A 19,888-nucleotide genomic window follows, 5' to 3' on the forward strand; every position below is an offset into this window, starting at 1 on the left:
TGAGCCACCCGGGCGCCCTTAATGCCAGCTTTTTTTTTTATTGATAAATATTATAGTAGATCATAAAATCTATGCAACTTTGAGGCTAAGATCTTTTTTTTAAGATTTTATTTATTTATTCATTAGAGACAAAGAGAGATGCAGAGACACAAGCAGAGAAAGAGGCAAGCCCCTTACAGGGAGCCCAATGTGGGACTCGATACCAGGACCCCAGGATCATGTCCTGAACTAAAGGCAGATGCTCAACCTCCTGAACCACCCAGGCGTCCCCAGGCTATGATCTTATCAAACAAGATGGCTGTATGAAATTATAAAAAAACATGTAAATAACAAAATCCCTTATATATTAGGTGATTCACATTATACGAACAAAACCAATCCATAGTTTGGACACTCCAAGTCTTTATGTTGGACCATCAATATATATCTCATGTAAGGACAGAGCCTGGAGGGAAAAGAAAAATAAGAAATGGGATGATAGACTTCCCCAGAAGTATATTCTATAAACAACAAGCCAAAGCTTTCAATTTCTTAAGAAAATTGAGTTTTCGTTCCACTTTTAAAAGCATTTTAAATAATAAACTAGTATTTCGTAAAATGTCTTCATCTTTTTTATAATGAAGTGTTGCAATAGTGAATGTATTACATTTAAGGTATTTATCTGCCATATGATACTGAATATACGATTGATGTGTGTGTATGCATATTTGTATGAGTCTGTGAGTATATACTAAACCAATAAGAACTAAAGTTGAATATGAAATTTTGTAAGTTTTCTTTCAAAATCTCACAAAGTACATATTAGTGATTATGTTTGATTTAGAGTCTGCATTAGGACATACACCATGTTTAATGTTTTTTAGAGAGATAATACCCTCTTAGTGGCTAAGTAAAATAAATTTCAAATTCTGGATAGTTTTGTTTTCAACTTGAGATGCTCAAATCTTCTTTAAAACCTAGTCCCCCCCCGAAAAAAAAAAAAAAAAAAAAAAAACCTAGTCCCTCGGGACACCTGGGTGGCTCAGTGATTTGGCACCTGCTTTTGGCCCAGGGTGTGACCCTGGAGACCAGGGATTGAGTCCCATGTCGGGCTCCTGCATTGGAGCCTGCTTCTCCCTCTGTCTATGTCTCTGCCTCTCTCTCTCTGTCTCTCATGAATAAATAAATAAAATCTTTAAAAAAAAAAAACAAATCAAAACAACAACAACAACAAATCTAGTCTGTTTTGTCTTAATAATTGCATTATTTCTTTAGGTTGCTAGTTGAGTTTGGCTACTGGCCAAAAGCACTGGCGAAAAGGCTTCAAGATAATGAGGACTGAGTATTTTTTTTACTCCCCCAGCTTTCTCTGTCCTGGATTTCCTAGGCTGGTTGCCTTCTTTAACCAAAGGACAAAGTTCCAGTGGGAAGCGGAGAGCTCACACATCCTCTCTTCAGGTTCAGAAAATCACTCTATGCTTTTGCCTTTTTAAAAAAATCTGGATGAAGATAAAAACCTCCCAATCTTGCTAGCTCCCCACATACTGTGCTATCTCTTGCTATTTCTCTATACCCTGCACACACCTTTGTATATACTCCTTTTGAATATTTTTCAATTTTCTCTTTCAAGTGTGCTGTCTTTTTCCTGCTGAGACCCAAGGTGGTACATAGTTGCTACTTACACACACACACACACACACACCCTAACGTAGAATGAAAGGATGGGCCAAAAACTGAATGAGTACATAATTGGTTTCCACTAGACCAAGGATGGAATTTCAGCATGACCTCAAGAACGTTAGATCCGGAGTTTAGGTATCATTAGAATGTCTTCAGGAGTCTTTCAGTTCAAGTATGCTTCAACCTTCTCCATTGTTTCAGGCTAACTCTGGGAGGAAATACTGTTATGGATCTATACTCTGTGAAGTTGCCATCAGCTGGATCTTGATATTTCCAGTTCTGAATCAAAATTGCTGTAGAGTTTTCTTGTCCCTGAAAAGTTGAGAGAAGTTGGAACCCTGTACAATAATGAACATCCATCTAAAGTAGCTGGAGTCTGAAAATTAAAGTGGCCACTATATATTGAGGTATTAATCCTTAGAGCGGTATATGGCAAAAAAAACCCACATAAATTTGGCAAGCAGACATACGAATTTCTCCAGTAATTTAAAAAGATTACAAATTATATAGATTAGAAATTTGGAAGTTTTGTCAAATTTTTGACATTTGTACATTTTTCGTAAGGAAAAAATTCTAACTTTAATGCTTATTAGCAGCTTGTTGGCATTACTTCCTAAATAATTCCTCCACGTTTTCTTTTTTCTGTCTGCTAACATAAAGTTTAGAGATGAAATGAGAAGCCTAGCACAAAAGATAACTTGAATAAATATTTATTTGTGCAAAATAATTATATCCATATAATTTTTCATCATCAAGCACTGTATTTTTAGGAATAGGCATTAAACTCAGAAAATTTAACCAAACAATTTATCATAAAATAACATGGATGTTGAACATATTAAAAGTCAGTATTTGGTATGCCTCATATATAGTACCTTATCAAAAAAATCATCTTCTGAGTTTTCTAATAAACACAATTTACCACACAGTCAGCAATAAATGGAATAATCAATATGAAATTTAAGTTAAATATGAACTGAGATAACATCCGTGAAAGTTGAGTAACTATTTTAAAAGAAGAAAATTGAATTAAAAATATAATTAAATGTCATTCTGAATCCTCAAATGGCACATCTCTACGCTATATGTAATTAGAATCTTCTGAAATCTTTTGTAGGAAAATGTAGATAAATTAACAACAAGTTGTTTCTATGATAAGGTAAATTGGGAATATATCTTCCTATGTGAATGGGGAAGGTAATGCTAAAATACATACATATGCAAAACATACATATTCTTATGTCATGTTTGCAGAAAAATATAAGTATTAGAGGGATGCCTGGGTGGCTCAGTGGTTGAGCATCTGCCTTCAGCTCAGGTCATGATCCCAGGGTCCTGGGATCAAGTCCCTCATCGGGCTGTCTGTGGGAAGCCTGCTTCTCTCACTCCCTATGTCTCTGCCTCTCTCTGTGTCTCAAATAAATAAATAAATAAATAAATAAATAAATAAATAACATCTTAAAAAAGAAAAAATATCAATATTTTGGAGTCATAATTTGATGATAATTCTATACAAATAATTGGTAACATGAATACCAAATTGTAACTTTGAACATGGATTTGAACTAAGATGCATGCTTTAGAATAACAGGAAATAAAATTCCCTAAAATAAATTCCAACCCATTGCACAATCATTACATAGAAGCAGTGACAAAACAATATCATGGGTTTCTAGAATCTACGGTTAGAATGTTTGCAGATAGTTTACACATTGCCTATTCAGAATGATTGAGCACTGACCTAGTCAATGGATAACCAATTCACAAAATGTAGACTATCAAAAGCTGGTATTAATTATGTTTGAAGCTGGGACATGCAGGTGAGTTGGCTGTTGAAATGAAATTGTATGTCATCCCATAGTATCTTCTAAAATGTGTATGCATGTACATTAAATCTAAGTTACCTATTAAACCTCAATGTTGGGAAGACAAGTATAAGAAAAGTGATAGTGAGCTGTTGGAGAATTTTAAACTGCATTTTTATTTACTATGTGCCCTATATGGAAATGTCACTATTTTAAATATTTATAGAAGTATTTATTCTTTATTAGTATTATGGAAATTTTACTGAAATACTCAAATTAATGTTCCAACAGAGTATATTTTCAAGGCATATTAAGGGAAAAATATCTTCTTTTTAAAATTCTTCTCTTGGGATCCCTGGGTGGCGCAGTGGTTTGGCGCCTGCCTTTGGCCCGGGGCGCGATCCTGGAGACCCGGGATCGAATCCCACGTCGGGCTCCCGGTGCATGGAGCCTGCTTCTCCCTCTGCCTGTGTCTCTGCCTCTCTCTCTCTCTCTCTCTCTCTGTGACTATCATAAATAAATAAAAATTAAAAAAAAAATAAAATAAAAAAATAAAATAAAATAAAATTCTTCTCTTAAATCTAGAATCTAGGATGTAAGGGAGGAGATTTTAAGGCACAATTGGGAATATACTTAAAATTCTATACGTCATATATTTCTTCCCACAGGATTTAACTTCACACTGGAATAGCTTTATGGATGGATGACCTGTGAAATTACAGAGACCTATTCTTTGTGTTAGTTTAGTGCTCTTGTCTTCGCCACCTTGAAATTCCTTTTTTTTTTTTTTACAATAGACTATGTATATTCATTTAGCACTGAACCCTGCAAATTATGTAATCTATCCTGACTCCATCAGTTCAGAGATATTTTTCTTTACTCACTCATATATCTTGCCTCCAAAAATAGTAACTGGTTATAAGCAGGTATTTAGTAAATATTTGTTAAATTAAACTATGTACTTCAAGCCCAGATAAAAGTCTCCAACTACATGACAATGTGCTAATCTACACCCTCACCATTTCTAGGTCTATTTTAATAACATGACTTTCTTTTCCTCAAAATAAAGAAGGGGTGGATGAGTGTATTATCTTCAAAACAATTGATCCTTCCTTGTACATTAAAATCTGGAAATGAAAAATATCCTGTTTTGAGTTATAGAATTGAAAAATACAGTCTTCTTATTTAGAGAAGAGAATTCTTTTAATTTAGTTCAACAATGCAATAAAGCTTTAGAAACATTATCTCATTCTGTCTTCTTACATGATTTATGTTTTAATTGGTGGCTGTGTACTTGCATTTTCCAGGATCACACATCAGATTTAATCTTTATTCTCTCTCTCTCTTTTTTTTTAAAGACTTTATTTCTTTATTCATGAGAGAGAGAGAGAGAGAGAGGCAGAGACACAGGCAGAGGGAGAAGCAGGCTCCACGCAGGGAGCCTGACGTGAGACTCGATCCTGGGACTCCAGGATCACGCCCTGGGCTGAAGGCGGCGCTAAACCAATGAGCCACTCGGGCTGCCTCTTTATTCTCTTTTTAACTCTCTTTGACAGTTTCCTCATACTCAAGAACTTGGCTAGCTATTTTTAATACTGCCAATAATTTGTAACCTCCCCAATGAACTCTAGGCACATACATAAACATTCTACTAAAGTACTTGTTAGGTGTTTCATAGACACCCAGTTCTCAGAAATCCAAGCTTTATTTATTATCCCTTGTACTGTCTGACCCTATTAAACATACATATAGCCCCACAGAATTTTGTTCTGGATTATATAAACATCTATCAATCAATTGGTGTCAATTTGATATCACAGTCTTGTTACTTTCCCAAAACAAAAATTTGAAATTGAAAATTGAAATTTTCAACTGAAAAAATTAAAGTAGGGATCCCTGGGTGGCGCAGCGGTTTGGCGCCTGCCTTTGGCCCAGGGCGCGATCCTGGAGACCCGGGATCGAATCCCACGTCGGGCTCCCGGTGCATGGAGCCTGCTTCTCCCTCTGCCTGTGTCTCTGCCTCTCTCTCTCTCTGTGACTATCATAAATAAATAAAAATTAAAAAAAAAAAAAAAGAAAATATTTCAGATTCATAATTATACCCAGAATGATTCTTAAGCTTAAATATTTACTGTTGCAGAGTCCCCAAATACTATAGTATTTGGTTTGAAGTATCAAGGATGATTAAATCTAGAGTCTTTTATCTTTGTTTTTGCTTATTATTTATCTGATTAATAAATAATACTTATCTTTGGACAGACTATATAACTCTAAAGAATAAGGCATAAAATCTCATGTAAAGGATAACCTTACATGTTTCTCTGACCAAGAGGAAAAAACAGAGTACAGATTTACCTTTCCACATGAAACAACTAACTTGTTAAATGCAAAATACTATGCTTTCAAATCTTTTTAAAAGCTAAGTGACTGCTTACAGTAAAATACATACCTACATACATACAATTTTTGTGTGACTAATAAAAAAACAGAGATAAAATGTCTGAGAACAAATGGCAGAAAAACCATGAGAGGATGGACATATTCTGCTCTAAGTTTTTAGTACTATTTGTGGAGTGGTGTAATATATATTGAAAGTAGAATTAATTGATTTAAAAATATATACTAGAAAATTTAAGGAATCACTAAAAGAGCAAAACAATTTCTGGTAAATAGTGAAAAAAAATGAATCAAAATGGTATCATGAAAAAATATTCAATAATCTAAAGGAATTGGTAAAGAGGACAAAGAAAAACAGAGGTCAAATAAATAATAAGAGATACGACATTAGATTTAATTCGTCATATAATTATTCATATGAATAATTTAGTATGAATTATCCATTCATAGTCAAATACAACTGGTCTCAAATCCCCAACTAAAAGACAAAGACTATCATATTAAATAAAAACGCAAGACTTGATTATGTGCTGTTTACAAAAACAAGGAAACAAACAAGAAAAACCCCAAAATATTTAAATATAAAGATACTGATAGGTTATAATTTAAAGTATGGAAAAAGATAAATCGTACTCTTATCAAAAGCAAGTTGGAGTATCTATATTTTTTTTTTAGTATCTATATATTTTTATTAAAAGTAAATTGGAGGGTGCCTGGGGGGCTTCATCAGTTAAGCATCTGCCTTTGGCTCATGTCATGATCCCAGGGTCCTGGGATCAAGCCCCGTATCTGCTCTAAGGAGAGAGCCTGCTTCTCCCTCCCTCTCTCTTCCCCTCTCACGCTCAATCACTATCTCTTTCTTTCTCTCTATCAAATAAATAAATAAATAAATAGCAGATCTTTAGGAAAAAAAAAATTGGAGTGGCTCAGACAATGAAAAGCTGGAAATTGAAATAAAAGAAACTATTTACAATAGTATAACAATGTGGAAGTCTTAGGAATATATTTAACAAATATGTAAGTATATATTTGAGCAAAGGCATAACTTTTACATTGACTACTGCAAAACAAATGTTGCTGATAGAAGTGAAAGACCTAAATAAATGAAGAGATATACTATGTTAATGGCTCAGAAGACTCAATATAATTAAAATGCTAATTCTTTCAAAATTGACCCATATATTCAAGTCAACCCAGTTAAAATACAAGCAGGCTTATTTATAATGTTAAAAAGCTAATATGCATATAGAAGAGCCATGTATCTGAAGTAGTTAAAGCAATGCTAAAAAGATTAATAACATTTTAGAACTTAAAGTACCTTAACCTCAACACTTCTTATATAGCTACAGTTATAAAGTTTTTGTGATATTGTACTAAAAATAGACACATAAATTAGTCGAACACAATAGTCCCACACATATATCAGCAATTGGTTTTTGATAAATATGCTGAGGTGATTCAATTTGAAAATGATAAATTGGTCAGCAAATGGTACTGGAACATTGGATAGCCTTATGCAATACCAAAAAAAAAAAACAAAAAACAAAAAAAAACCCAACAACTTGGTACTTACCTTATACCATATTCAAAATTTAATTAGGCTTTTTATGTTATATCCATATCTGTATTTATGTCTTACTTGCTTTGCTTTCAAGTGTATCATGGCAAATGTTCAGGGATTTTTGATAATAACGTGCTAGGATTTAGCGAAAAAGAAAAGAAAACAAAAAACCTTTTGAGTTTGCCCTAGGATAAATAAAATTTAATTCAGAAAAAATAAACATAAATGTATCATCAATATAAATGCAAGAATAAAAAATATCTAGGCAAAAATTAGGAAAAAGTTATGATTTTAGCTTTGGTAAATAATTTTAAAATATGATTTAAAATGTGAACAATAACAGAAAAAAACCAATGAATTGAATTTCATCAAAAAATGAGAAGGTAAGAGACAGACTGTGTCCCTTTTGCAAAACACATTTGAAACAAAAAGATCGTATGTAGAATATGTAAGGAATTATTGTAACTTAATCATTAGAAAGCAAACAACCAATTTTATTAAATGAACAAAAGATTTGAATCACAAAGGAAAATATATTGATTGCAAATAATCAGTTACATGCAAAGGTGTCACCATGATTAGTCAAAAAAGAGTTGTAAATTAAAACCACGATTAGATTCCACTACACACATATTTGAATGACTAAACCTAAAATGATTGATCATACCAAGTATAGGCAAAACAGGCATATTAGCGTTTCCATGCACTGCTGGTGGGAATTCAAACTGATAAGATTGCTTCAGAAACGTCCTGGCATTCCATACCCAGGTATTTACCCAAGATAAATAAAAGCATATGCCCACACAAAAAGTTGTGCAAAAATGTTCATACAGGTTTGTATGTATAATGCAAATACTGGAAGTAGCCCAAAAAATCCATTAATAGATGAATGGATAAGCAAATTTTGGAGTGTTAATACTAGTGGATGCTGCTCAGCAATTAAAGGGATGAAATATTGAACATATGCAACAATATGAATGTATCTCAGAAGAAGTATGCCGAGTGAAAGGAGGGACAAAAGAGTCAATTCTTTATTATTCCGTTTATATACGCTTCTAGAAATAAAGATTTGTTTTTTAACAAAAGAAAGTATAACAGTGGCTGCCTAGGGATGGGGGAGTGCTTGAGAAGAAAGCAATTTGGAAAAATTATAAACAGGCATGAGGAAAGATTTGGAGTGTATGTCTATGTCCATTGTCTTGATTTGTTGTGTTTTCATGGGTGAATCTAATGTCAAAATTTATGAATTAGAGCCTGCTTCTCCCTCTGCCTGTGTCTCTGCCTCTCTCTCTCTCTCTGTGTGACTATCATAAATAAATTAAAAAAAAATTATGAATTAGTTCACTTTTAACTATGTGTAGTTTAATCACATGTTAATTATTCAACAAAGGATTTGAAAATGTCTGTAGCTAATTGAGGCTAGATTATTAAGCTTGGGAGAATGCTCTCAAAGAATACTTCTATCATACACTATTCATACAGACATGTGAGATCTCACTAACTTCATATATGAGAATGGTATGCTTTAAAATGGGAATTTGCTTTTATTTATTTACAAATAGCATTTTAAATGGTTTATTTGGAACCTAACTCAGCTGCATCTTTCCAAGAATTTTTCCCACCCTGAGATGTGACCCCTGAGAACCGTGACCCTTAATCATTAGCCGTACCTGAAGGTAAGAGGGTTAGGCACCTGATCCAAATGGTGTCAAAAAGAAGCTTTGTCTTCTAAAATTGTATTTGGGATTGTGAAACATTAGTGCTTCTCTCTGAATGCTAGATTTGCAAGGCTCCCATATACAGCCATGCACACAGAGAATTGGAGAAAGCTAGCTTGAAGAGAAACAGAAGGGAGGATATGCTCAGAGAGGACCTGCAATAGGATGTCATTCACCATTGTAAAGAGGACCAAGTCACATCTGCCTTAGGATGTAATTGCTTTCTAGTTCCTACTCCAGTCTCAGAAGTTTGGACTATATCTCAGTGAACTACTATCACTTATTTCGATATTTTAATAACATATGTCACTTTTCCTCCTTCCCCCTCTTTTTCATTCTTCCTCCTTCTTTCCCTCTATCCTTCTTCTGTTCTTCCTTCTGCCCATTTTCTCTCTACTTTTCTTCCTCTAAGTAATATGTAATAGAATTTCTATTATTTGGAGACAAAAGATTCCAAAAAAAGGCTTAAAAATTTCATGGGGTTCATACCTTTAATTTTGAAAGTCAATTCCTTTTATTTATATGACAAGTAGTAATTACATCTATGTGTGTATATGTACATGTATATACATATTTCATGAAATGCATAATTTCAAGTTTTAGCCATTCTCTGTCTCAATGTCAAATATTGAAATAAGAAATTGCACCATGGATTCAGAACACCGAGACAATCACTAAATAAAACCTCGTAAAAATGACCTGGGAAAGAAAGTTTTTAAAAACACCCATCACACTGAAATATATGTGTTTTGTTCTTTCTCACTAGGTTGTGATGGAAGGAAGGGAGCAATTTGTTTTAAGAAAACTGAAGAGGTGATTTATGTCCATTCTAGACCAGTGTGGTGAATTCGGTCCTCAATATTCATAAACCAGGCTGTGGTCAGTAGCACAACCTGCTTGACAAACTTTGAGGAAGCTGAAGAGGCCAATGTTCGACACTTTTTGTTGCAGAGAACTGATTTAGTCTTTGCTTTTCTTAGCAGGTGTTGACACTATCATTTTTATTAGGAATTTGATGAAAACATATTGGATGACCTTTCATACATGCTGATGTATGGCCTTTTTCCAAGCCTTTTTCCCTTTCTCCCCAAACAGGATTTGAGGAGCTATAAGCTACCGCCCAATTTCAGCTTTCTCTTTTATGGATCTGTCCCTGAGGCTACATGACAGTTTTGCTGAAATTGAGCCAATGCATCTCAGATGATCACACACAGGGTGGTCTGTCTGCTGCTTTCACTTTCCAAACATCCGTGACTATGTGAAATTGTTTTGTGTTGTGCTAAGAGTACCTTCTGCCCAAATGCCTGTGGCTTCCCTATCTCACCTTATCCTTCAACAGCTGTTTGGGATTCTCTCCTACTGTCATTGCCACCTTTACCGTGAGAAAAATCCCCACAATTGAAGATTCTTTCTTCTAATCCTGCTTGCTGAGTGATTCAGCTGAAGGGCATGAGCCTCATCATTTTTTTCATCTTTCTATTCCTTGTATCTTGCAAAAACGTGACGTTTGGTACAAAAAGAAATACAAAATAATGCTTGATATATTTTAATGAATTCTTGATTTGGGGTATAGAGGGGGAGGAATAATTTTTCTTCCCAACTTCTTTTCTATCTCTCAGAATTTCCTGGTGAAGAGCAAGGATGATTTAGGATTCATTGAGATTTAAAAGGCCAATTCTATCTATGTATGTTTCATGATTACCTGGTTCATGTCTGAGCAAGTTGGTAGACTATAAACATGAATGAACTAGAATGTACTAAAAAAAAAACAAAAACAAAAACAAAAAAACCCGGCATACTAATTCTTTGAGACAAAGTGATCAACTTAACAAAGATTTGGAAGTTAGAAGACCCAAATTTCAAATCAGATTCTGACAACAATCAGTTTTGTCTTGGGGATCTCTGGGTGGCTCAACAGTTTGGCCCCTGCCTTCGGCCCAGAGCGTGATCCTGGAGTCCCCGGATCGAGTCCCACATCGGGCTCCCTGCATGGAGCTTGCTTCTCCCTCTGCCTGTGTCTCTGCCTCTCTCTCTCTCTCTGTGTCTCTCATGAATAAATAAATAAAATATTTTTAAGAAATCATTTTTGTCTTGATGTACCCTTTTAACATAATTTTGGTATACCCTGTACAATTTAGAATCTTGCCACAAAAACTCCAAATAAAATTTTCTGGGTCCACTTGTCCTTCTTGAATAGTTTCACTTATTCTAACACACACACACACACACACACACACACACATATTTTCATAAAGAATGCTTATATAGTCTCCATTTAGCCCCTTCGAAAAAACATGCTTTCTGGCATTAGAATGATAGAAAAATTTGCGAAGAACAGATATTAATATGTCCATCCTGAAATAGTCTAATATGTATGTTAATATGCACTAGATTATTAGAATTAATGAAAGCAGCATTATAATGTAAGGAAAGAACATTAAATATGCAGCAAGAATATGAAAGAAACTGACTTCAGAATTTTGGACGTGCTGACTAAAGAGAATGCTATGAAGTTTCCCTGGGGTAGTGAGGTGTTTGCTGGTTTTGAAGAATGAGTTAGAACTGGCCAGGAAGGTGGACAGCATGCCAAGGAGATGCATCATCATATACAAAGATTATCTGTGGCTAGATGAAGCAACTTAAAGATAGTCTGGAGCTCTGGAGCTCCAAAAAAGGAGAGTATGAAGTGTGATGAGGTTGAAAATACAAGTGGAGGCCAAACCTTGCTAGAGTTGAGATCTTCTCACAAGCAATGGAAAGGATTGAAGAATTTTTAGCAAGAAAAGGACTTGATCAGGTTATGTTAATATTAGAGAATACACTGGAAAAGAATAAGAAAAAATGCAAAGAGATTACTTGGGAGAGGATATAAGCTAGCCACGTGAGAAGTGCCTATAGCTTTATACAAGAGCAAGGATGTATACCTTTATACAGTGGGGGGAGATTTCCCTACTCTTTCCTCAGTTACCTATTAAATATTATCTATTGAATGGGTTCTAACTAATGGCTTTGAGCAGAAGGGATATGAGCCACTTCTGTTAGTAGCTGATCGAAAAAACATCCAACATGTACCCTCTATGCCCTCACCCTTTTACCAGCGTGATACAGATGCAGTAAGGTCATAGGGAAACACAAAACCATATGACAGAAGGAGACTGCATGAAAGGGAATCAAGCACAAGCAAGTGTATCACATCTTGGAATATTTTCTGAATGAAATACCTTTTTTAAGTTGATTTGAGCAATTACACATTAGGCAGGTATTTGTTACAGTCATCTAGGTACTCTCAGTAATACAGGTATTTAGTGAATATTATAGAATAGGCAGGACTCAGAAATTGTTCAGTTGGACTTGGCAGGATTCAATTATGTGTGCTGAGAGATTATGGTGAAGGCTCTGGAGTCAGATAACTTAGGCTCATAGCTCATCTCAGCAACTCTCTAATTATGTGACTTTGAGCAAGTTACAAAATCTCTCTATAAATCACTTTAAGTCTTTAAGTTCTGATTACAATTAATAACCCTGGTTATGGAGTGGTGAAAAAGAATACATGAAAGTATATAAATAAATTATTAGGAACATCATCAAGTATATAGAAAGTATACTACACAAGAAGCTAGTATCATTTATATCAATATAGTAATGTTTTATTAATACAACATTGATATATTGGACAGTATTATCAGCATCATTAGAGAGGAATCTGATTAAGAGAAAGGTCACAGGGATATTCTTGGGAGTCTTAAGTTGGATCTGCTTTTAGATAATCAAGCCGAGATGTCAATAGGGAGATGGGACATATGGGTTTGGCACTCAAAGGAAAGGTATAGAACAGAGTATAAGCTAGGAAGTATTTTGTAAGCATTTGATCATTAAAGGCAGGTGTATGGATTTGTATAGGTATAAAGAAGAGAAAAATTAGAGAATAAAGTCTTATGCTGATCTTGAGGAATTAGAGCATTTCATGGAAGGACTAAGAAGGATTACTTTGCAAGGGACCTGAGGCAACAGGCCACAAAGCTAGACAGAGCTATTGTCAGAGAGGCCAAGGAAAGAGTTGTATTAAAGAGAAAGGAAATTCTCAAAGATATTAAATTTTGCTCAGGGGTCAAATAAGGTTAATTACTTGATATTGGTTTACAGACTTGATTTGAACCTCAGTTTTTAGGTTTAAATAATTACTTTCTGATTTTCCCCATTAAAAAACTGACAAATTATTTACTTGCATTTTATTTTTTTCCAGATACATAGTCTTATGATTGTTAGTTTTTAATTTATCCTTTCTTATCTACACCTAGTATTTTATATTTGGTCATTAAATATGATATTGTTTCATTTGGACTTTACTTGAGGCTCCTTTGGGGTACAATTATGATCTGATATTTGCTTAATTTTGTCAAGTTTTAGGGGATCCCTAGATGGTTCAGTGGTTTAGTACCTGCCTTCCTCCCAGGGCCTGATCCTGGGGTCCCGGGATCGAGTCCTGCATTAGGCTCCTTGCACGGAGCTGGCTTCTCCCTCCGCCTGTGTCTCTGTCTGTCTGTCTCTCTCTCCTTCTCTGTCTCTCATGAATAAGTAAATAAAGTCTTAAAAAAAAGAAAATTAAAAAAAAGCGTCAAGTTTCAAGTGTGCACAATAAGAATAAATATATTCATATTGGTGATGGAAATATACAGCTATTAATCCTAGCTAATTATTATTTATTCAGATCTTCAATAATTTTGCTTATATTTTGTTTGCCAAATCTATCAATTTTTGAGAAACAGATGCTAAAACTTCCAACTACATTCGATGAATTATATTGCTTTTTTTTTTTTTTTTTTTTTATTTATGATAGTCACAGAGAGCGAGAGAGAGGCAGAGACACAGGCAGAGGGAGAAGCAGGCTCCATGCACCGGGAGCCCGATGTGGGACTCGATCCTGGGTCTCCAGGATCGCGCCCTGGGCCAAAGGCAGGCGCCAAACCGCTGCGCCACCCAGGCATCCCTATATTGCTTTTTTTTAATATATACTCATGGTCATTGTATTTTATTGAGCAGATCTTTCTTTTACCAGTATTTAAAATCCAACTTTTCCCTGATTATTTTTGTTTCTTTTTCTCTCGTATCAATTTGTTATCCCAGGTAAAATCCAGCTAGGGTGGGAGGATGAGGCAGTGACTCAGTTCCGACAACTTCTCTCACAAGCTCACATCCACCATCTGATGGCCATTTATTTCCTTCCCATTAGGGGATTCTGCTTAGCAGGGAGCTCTCTGGACTTCTGAATTGATATGTCCTTTGGTTGTGCAGTTCCATGGTGATGGGCTCACCAAGGAGTGTCAAGGGCAGGCTCAGTGACTTTCTTTTCCTTATAAGATCCTCATAAAATCATATTAGTGTTCCCCCATTGAATCCATCCCTCTGACAGCTGGAATTCTATTGTTTGGCATCTCAGTGGTGAAAGAGTGGAACAGGAGGAACTTGGGGTATTGTGAGGGTCCAAAATTTGCACAACAAACAGGCTCCCCTCACAGGTTTTCTCAGAGACAATGGTCCCTCCAACTGCTCTGGCCTGCCATTTTCTGACACTTCGATTTCCCTAGTTTTTTTTTTATTTTATTTTATATGAGTATCTCAACTTTGTCAGTCCTCCACCTACAGCATCTCTAGGGTTACACTGGAAAGAAGGAGTCAGCAACCCACATTAATTTGCCATCTGATTAAAAACCAAAAGTCAATTTTGATATACTGTAGAAATCTAATTCTTCAAACTGACAAATTGATATTTAAATCAGGCTATTGTAATAATCCTCAAGCAGACTGCATTGCAGGTGTCTAAAAATCTTTAAATAACCTCTTCTAACAAGCAGTATGCTGTATATCATCTAAAATGAGAAAGTAAGGATACATGCTTTAAAAAGTGCACATTTAAACTTTTAGTCAGGTGAAATATACATAAATATGAGGCTTGGATTCAGATGTTGTCATAGGTTGCTCTTAGGCCTCAGAGTACAGGACTTCACAGTTATTATTTCTGATTCATTCAACCTTATTACTAAAAAAAACAAGCAAACAAAAAAGTAAAACAAGAACAAAAGATAACGAAGAACCTAGACATTTATGGAACTACAAAGATTATTTTCTGACCAGCCCAGTTTTAAAGAGATGTATATAAGACAGCAGTTTGTGATATCTAACCAAAGACAAATAAAGAGCATGGACTTTAAGAGCAGAATCAGAAAAATCTGAAGCTAAAATGAGAGAGGAGTATAGTAAATGCTAACATCCTTTAAAAAGTCCTTTTTGTGAAGCATGTTATGGAGAAGGAGGAGGAGGAGATGAGGAGGGGAGGGAGGGGATGGGAAAGGAGGAGGAGAAGAACTAGAAAGAAGGGGACTATTGTTGAGACAAATAATATCTCAAGTAAAGATGATATACAAAGAACAAAACAGTCAACTTCAAATGTGGTTTTATATTTTCTATTAAGAACACTGTTTGAAAACTGGAAGGGTCATAATAAACATGAGCAAAGGGAATGAGATTCCCAAGTCTGTGATGAGATAGTTACATTAATTGAGAGCATTTCTCTGGCCCTATATGAATCTCAATTCAGAGCACACGCGCCCGCGCGCACACACACACACACACACACACACACAGACAATACTCAACTAAACTCTGTTTTATCTGATTGAGTAAACTCTGTAGTCCTTGCAGATCAGTAAGATATTTCACAACAGGGAAGACTGATCAGATGGAGAAATCATGATTCCTCATCATTTGGGAGACCAGCAACATTAGCAGTAAGTTGGTTGGTGGGAAGAAACAATAGGCCTGCCAAACACGTTATCAGTAGAATTTCATTTTTAGGTCAATTTTTAAGTCCAACAACATTTCTTGGATGTCAGTCACAATTTCTATGTTTTTAGGGTTTCAAGTAGAAGTATCACTATCAATAAAGTCAATGACATTTAGCCTTTAAAAATAAAATTTTGTCCCTGACCTCAAATATCTCACAATTTGTGAAGGCAAACAAATGAAAATAAAATAAATGTTTACAATACAGGGAGATCCATAATATATGAATGAAATCTACATAAAATATTTCAAGGTCATCTTTTAAATCTTCTGTATGTAGTGAGGAGACACTAAATTATTTTAAGTACAGAAGTATTTAGAAAGATAACTGGAGCTACTGTGAAAAGTTTGATTGAATTTTACTTTTAGTTTATCCTATAAGATAATGTTTTTTAAACAGGTTTCCACAGAGGCTTTACAGGACTTCAGCAAAACTTGGATTCACTTGTTCTTTTAAAATACGTAGTTAATTCTTGATTATTCTTGACTAGATTATAAATTAACTAGGATTAAGAACTAAGCTCATCCCTTAGACAACTGAACTCTATCTTCTCATTACGTAAATTTTTCCCTTGTATGGTATTAACTCCCAAATCAATATCTCTAAGTCCAGAGTTCTCCTAAAATCTGGATCCATACATACAATGTTAGCTGAACATTTCTACTTGGAACACTCATCGATATCCAAAACCCAAGATTTTCCAAACTGAAGTTATTATCCTCTTTAAAAACTAGTACCGTCCCATAAGTTTCTTATTCTTAAAAAATGAATAGTACTGCTATCTACTCTGGCTAGAAACAAGAATTAGTTTGAGATCTGTCTCTTTTGTTCCCTACACATGACCAAGCACGACCTCTTATGAATTTTTATTATCTATAACTATTGTTTTAGGCACAGGGGATATTTTTAAATTCAATTTTTGTGTATCATAATATACTTTTAATGAACATAATTTTTGCATAATACAACCATTTTCTATAAATATTTCACTTTTAGAAAGGAAATGATTTTACTCCTTTCTGTTCAATCGAATATGTCATTATAATACATGTGGCCTGTGTGCAAGTAAAAGTTTGAGAGCATCTGCTCTATCTGTGCGCACCACAGGAGGTAGAACTCAAATGAAAAAGTGAATTCATAGCATGCTGTGTCATCATATTATTAAGATAATTTTAATGACTCATTGTATTCATTAATTTTTTAAAAATATTATTAAATAAAACTGCGCATAAAAAGTTATACTTAAATGATCATTATTATCACTTTATATAATGGGCGTTCTCCTTAGGTATCATTCACAAAGAAGTTTCTTTGCTTTAAAATGTAAAAAAAAAAAAAAAAATCATTCTGAATTGCTTAAGTAACTTTTCAACAAACACATCAAAGTAATTATGACATTCTAGATGCTACTGAGGAAATCCTGTTCTGTGCTACAATACTAAACTTGAAGGACATTGTGCTAAGTGAAATAAGCCAGTCACAAAATGACAAATACTACATGACTCCACTTATATGAGATATCTCTAAAGTAGTCAAATTCTTAGAAACATAAAGTAGAATGATGATTTCCAGAGGTGAGGGAGAGGGAGAAAGGGGAGTTGTTCTGTAGGTTTAGAACTTGCTTTGCAAGATGAAAAAGTTATAGAGATGTGTTGCACTACAAACTGCATATAGTTGTGCTACCTCACTATACACTTAAAAGTGGTTAGGATAAGTTTTGTATGATTTTTTTTTACTACAACAAAATAAGAAAAATTAGAAAATAAAACATTAAAAATGAGGGGCTCCAGGGAGTGGCAGTTTGCCCCTTAGTTTATGTCCAGGTCAGAGGCCCCAGTCTGGGATCTGGTGGAGCACAAGGCAAGATGTGGAGGTGCTTCTTGGAAAACCAGTCTGCTCAAACCAGAGAACCACATGATGCTATCAAATGTGGAGACGCATTGTGGAGGGCAATGCCAAATCTTCACTGCTTATGTGCAGAAAACCGCTAGACTGCGAGACAAAGCAAACTGAGCATGAAATAAGCATGTTTGCCTCTACAGAGACCTCAAATTTAAAGCAGGGCCTGAAAAGTTTGATGAGTTTGCCACACCTTAGGATTATCAATGAACAGAGATGGAAAGATTTGCAGCTGAAGTGGTTGAACCTTTGAAGGTTTATGGTGCCTTTGTAAAAATGAAAGCAGATGACCTCAAAGTGACATTAATAGAAAGGAATAGAGAAGCTAAACAGTTAACTCAGGAAGAACACGTCAGCGAAACCCTGATCACTGATGTTCAACATATCATTTCACAGGCAGAAACCAAATTGCAGAGAGTTTCTATGGATCCTCCCTGAACAACTTGCATTCTGGAGGAAATTTTTGACAATTTTGGAAAGCAGAAAATAAAAGATATAAAGATTGTATTTTCAGAATGTATCATTACCAAAATGTTATTTCTTGGCAAAGCATTAAAAGTCTACACTGCTGCCTACCAGAACATACAAAAGATTGATGAGGAGGATTTAGAGGTTTTCCAAAATTCTCTATATCCACCAGACCATTCATCCAGTTTAGATTTTTTTTTTTCAGTTTAGATATTGTTAAAGGAAATTCAAAGTGGCCCCTTCAAAGATCACTGTGAGGGCGCCTGGGTGGCTCAGTCAGTAAGGGTCTGCCTTCAGTCCAAGTCATGATTCTAGGGTCCTGTGATAGAGTCCCACATGGGCTCCTTGCTCAGCCAGTGTCCGCTTCTCCCTCTCCCTCTGCCCCTCCCCCCACTTGTCCACTCTCTCACTCACTCTCTCTCTCAAATGAATAAATCTTTTTTTTTTTTCTTTTAAGATTACCATCAGCTAACGGTGTATCTGGAACAGAACAGTTATCCACCTGTCAACTAAGAAAGGATTAACAAGCAGAAGATGAGGAAGAGGACAAATATTTAGACATTACAGAAGAGGAAAATCAATTTTCTTCCATAAACATCACGTTTCAATTTTCATCTTAAATGATTTGGCATCCAGAATTACTAAATTGCAAAACTTTATACTGGCTTCATACATGTTAAATCTCAAAATGAAACCTTACTAGAAATGGAAATTAAAGGAAATTTATGCTGACCAGAAAAGATGTTTATAAGAAATATAAACCAATAATTTCAACACCCAATCTAGCAATATGTGATTTTTGTGTAGTTTCCATTTTTTAAAAAAAAGATTATGAGCTTCAAAAGTATCTCATATCAACACACCATACTTGGCTGAAGTTGTAATAAAAGAAGATGTCAGAAAACAAGAGATCTAAAAATTCCACTTGCTTCTTTTGCACTCATCACCAAAAAAGGAACTCTAGTAATTCTGATTAAATATAAATCCTATTCCATAAGGCCTTAATCAAAAAGACAGGTTTTTTTTCCTTTACATTTTTTTCACTTTTACTACAACTTGAAGTTTCATTATTTGATACGTAATATACTTTTCAACAAGACTGTAATTACTTTTGATTAAAGGTAACAGGAAACTAGGATATCAGTGTCTTCAAAGCACTATGAATAAATTTTACCCTCAAAAAGAAAGGCACATTCAGCCTGATTTGGGTTTTAAATTGAAAATGTTATCATACTAAAGCATTATTCACAATACTACAACTTTTGGAAAGCTATAATTTGGTGGAATTTGCCTAAGAAAACATCATGGAAAACCATAAATCATTAAAAGTCTATAAAAATTTCACCAAACCACCATCTAACTAATGAAACAGTATGTAGTTTTATCCCTGAAAATAATCAATTTAATCAGAGATTTTCAGTATGTCCAAAGCTTTTGTTTCTTTGGATAGGGATTATACTCTTATTATTTCATGGATACCAGTTAACATATAAAAATTATGAAATTTACAAAATCATTTGGGATAATCACAAAAAGCAAT

At 34.7% G+C, this 19,888-nt stretch overlaps 1 pseudogene; it reads left to right on the top strand.

The window, feature by feature from the left end:
• Window positions 1-17,846: 17,846 nt before the first annotated feature.
• On the top strand, window positions 17,847-19,129 carry LOC144287932 (CBY1-interacting BAR domain-containing protein 1-like; annotated as a pseudogene).
• The last annotated feature ends 759 nt before the right edge of the window (window positions 19,130-19,888 follow it).

Source organism: Canis aureus, chromosome 17 (assembly GCF_053574225.1).
Source record: "Canis aureus isolate CA01 chromosome 17, VMU_Caureus_v.1.0, whole genome shotgun sequence".
Taxonomy (NCBI): domain Eukaryota; kingdom Metazoa; phylum Chordata; class Mammalia; order Carnivora; family Canidae; genus Canis; species Canis aureus.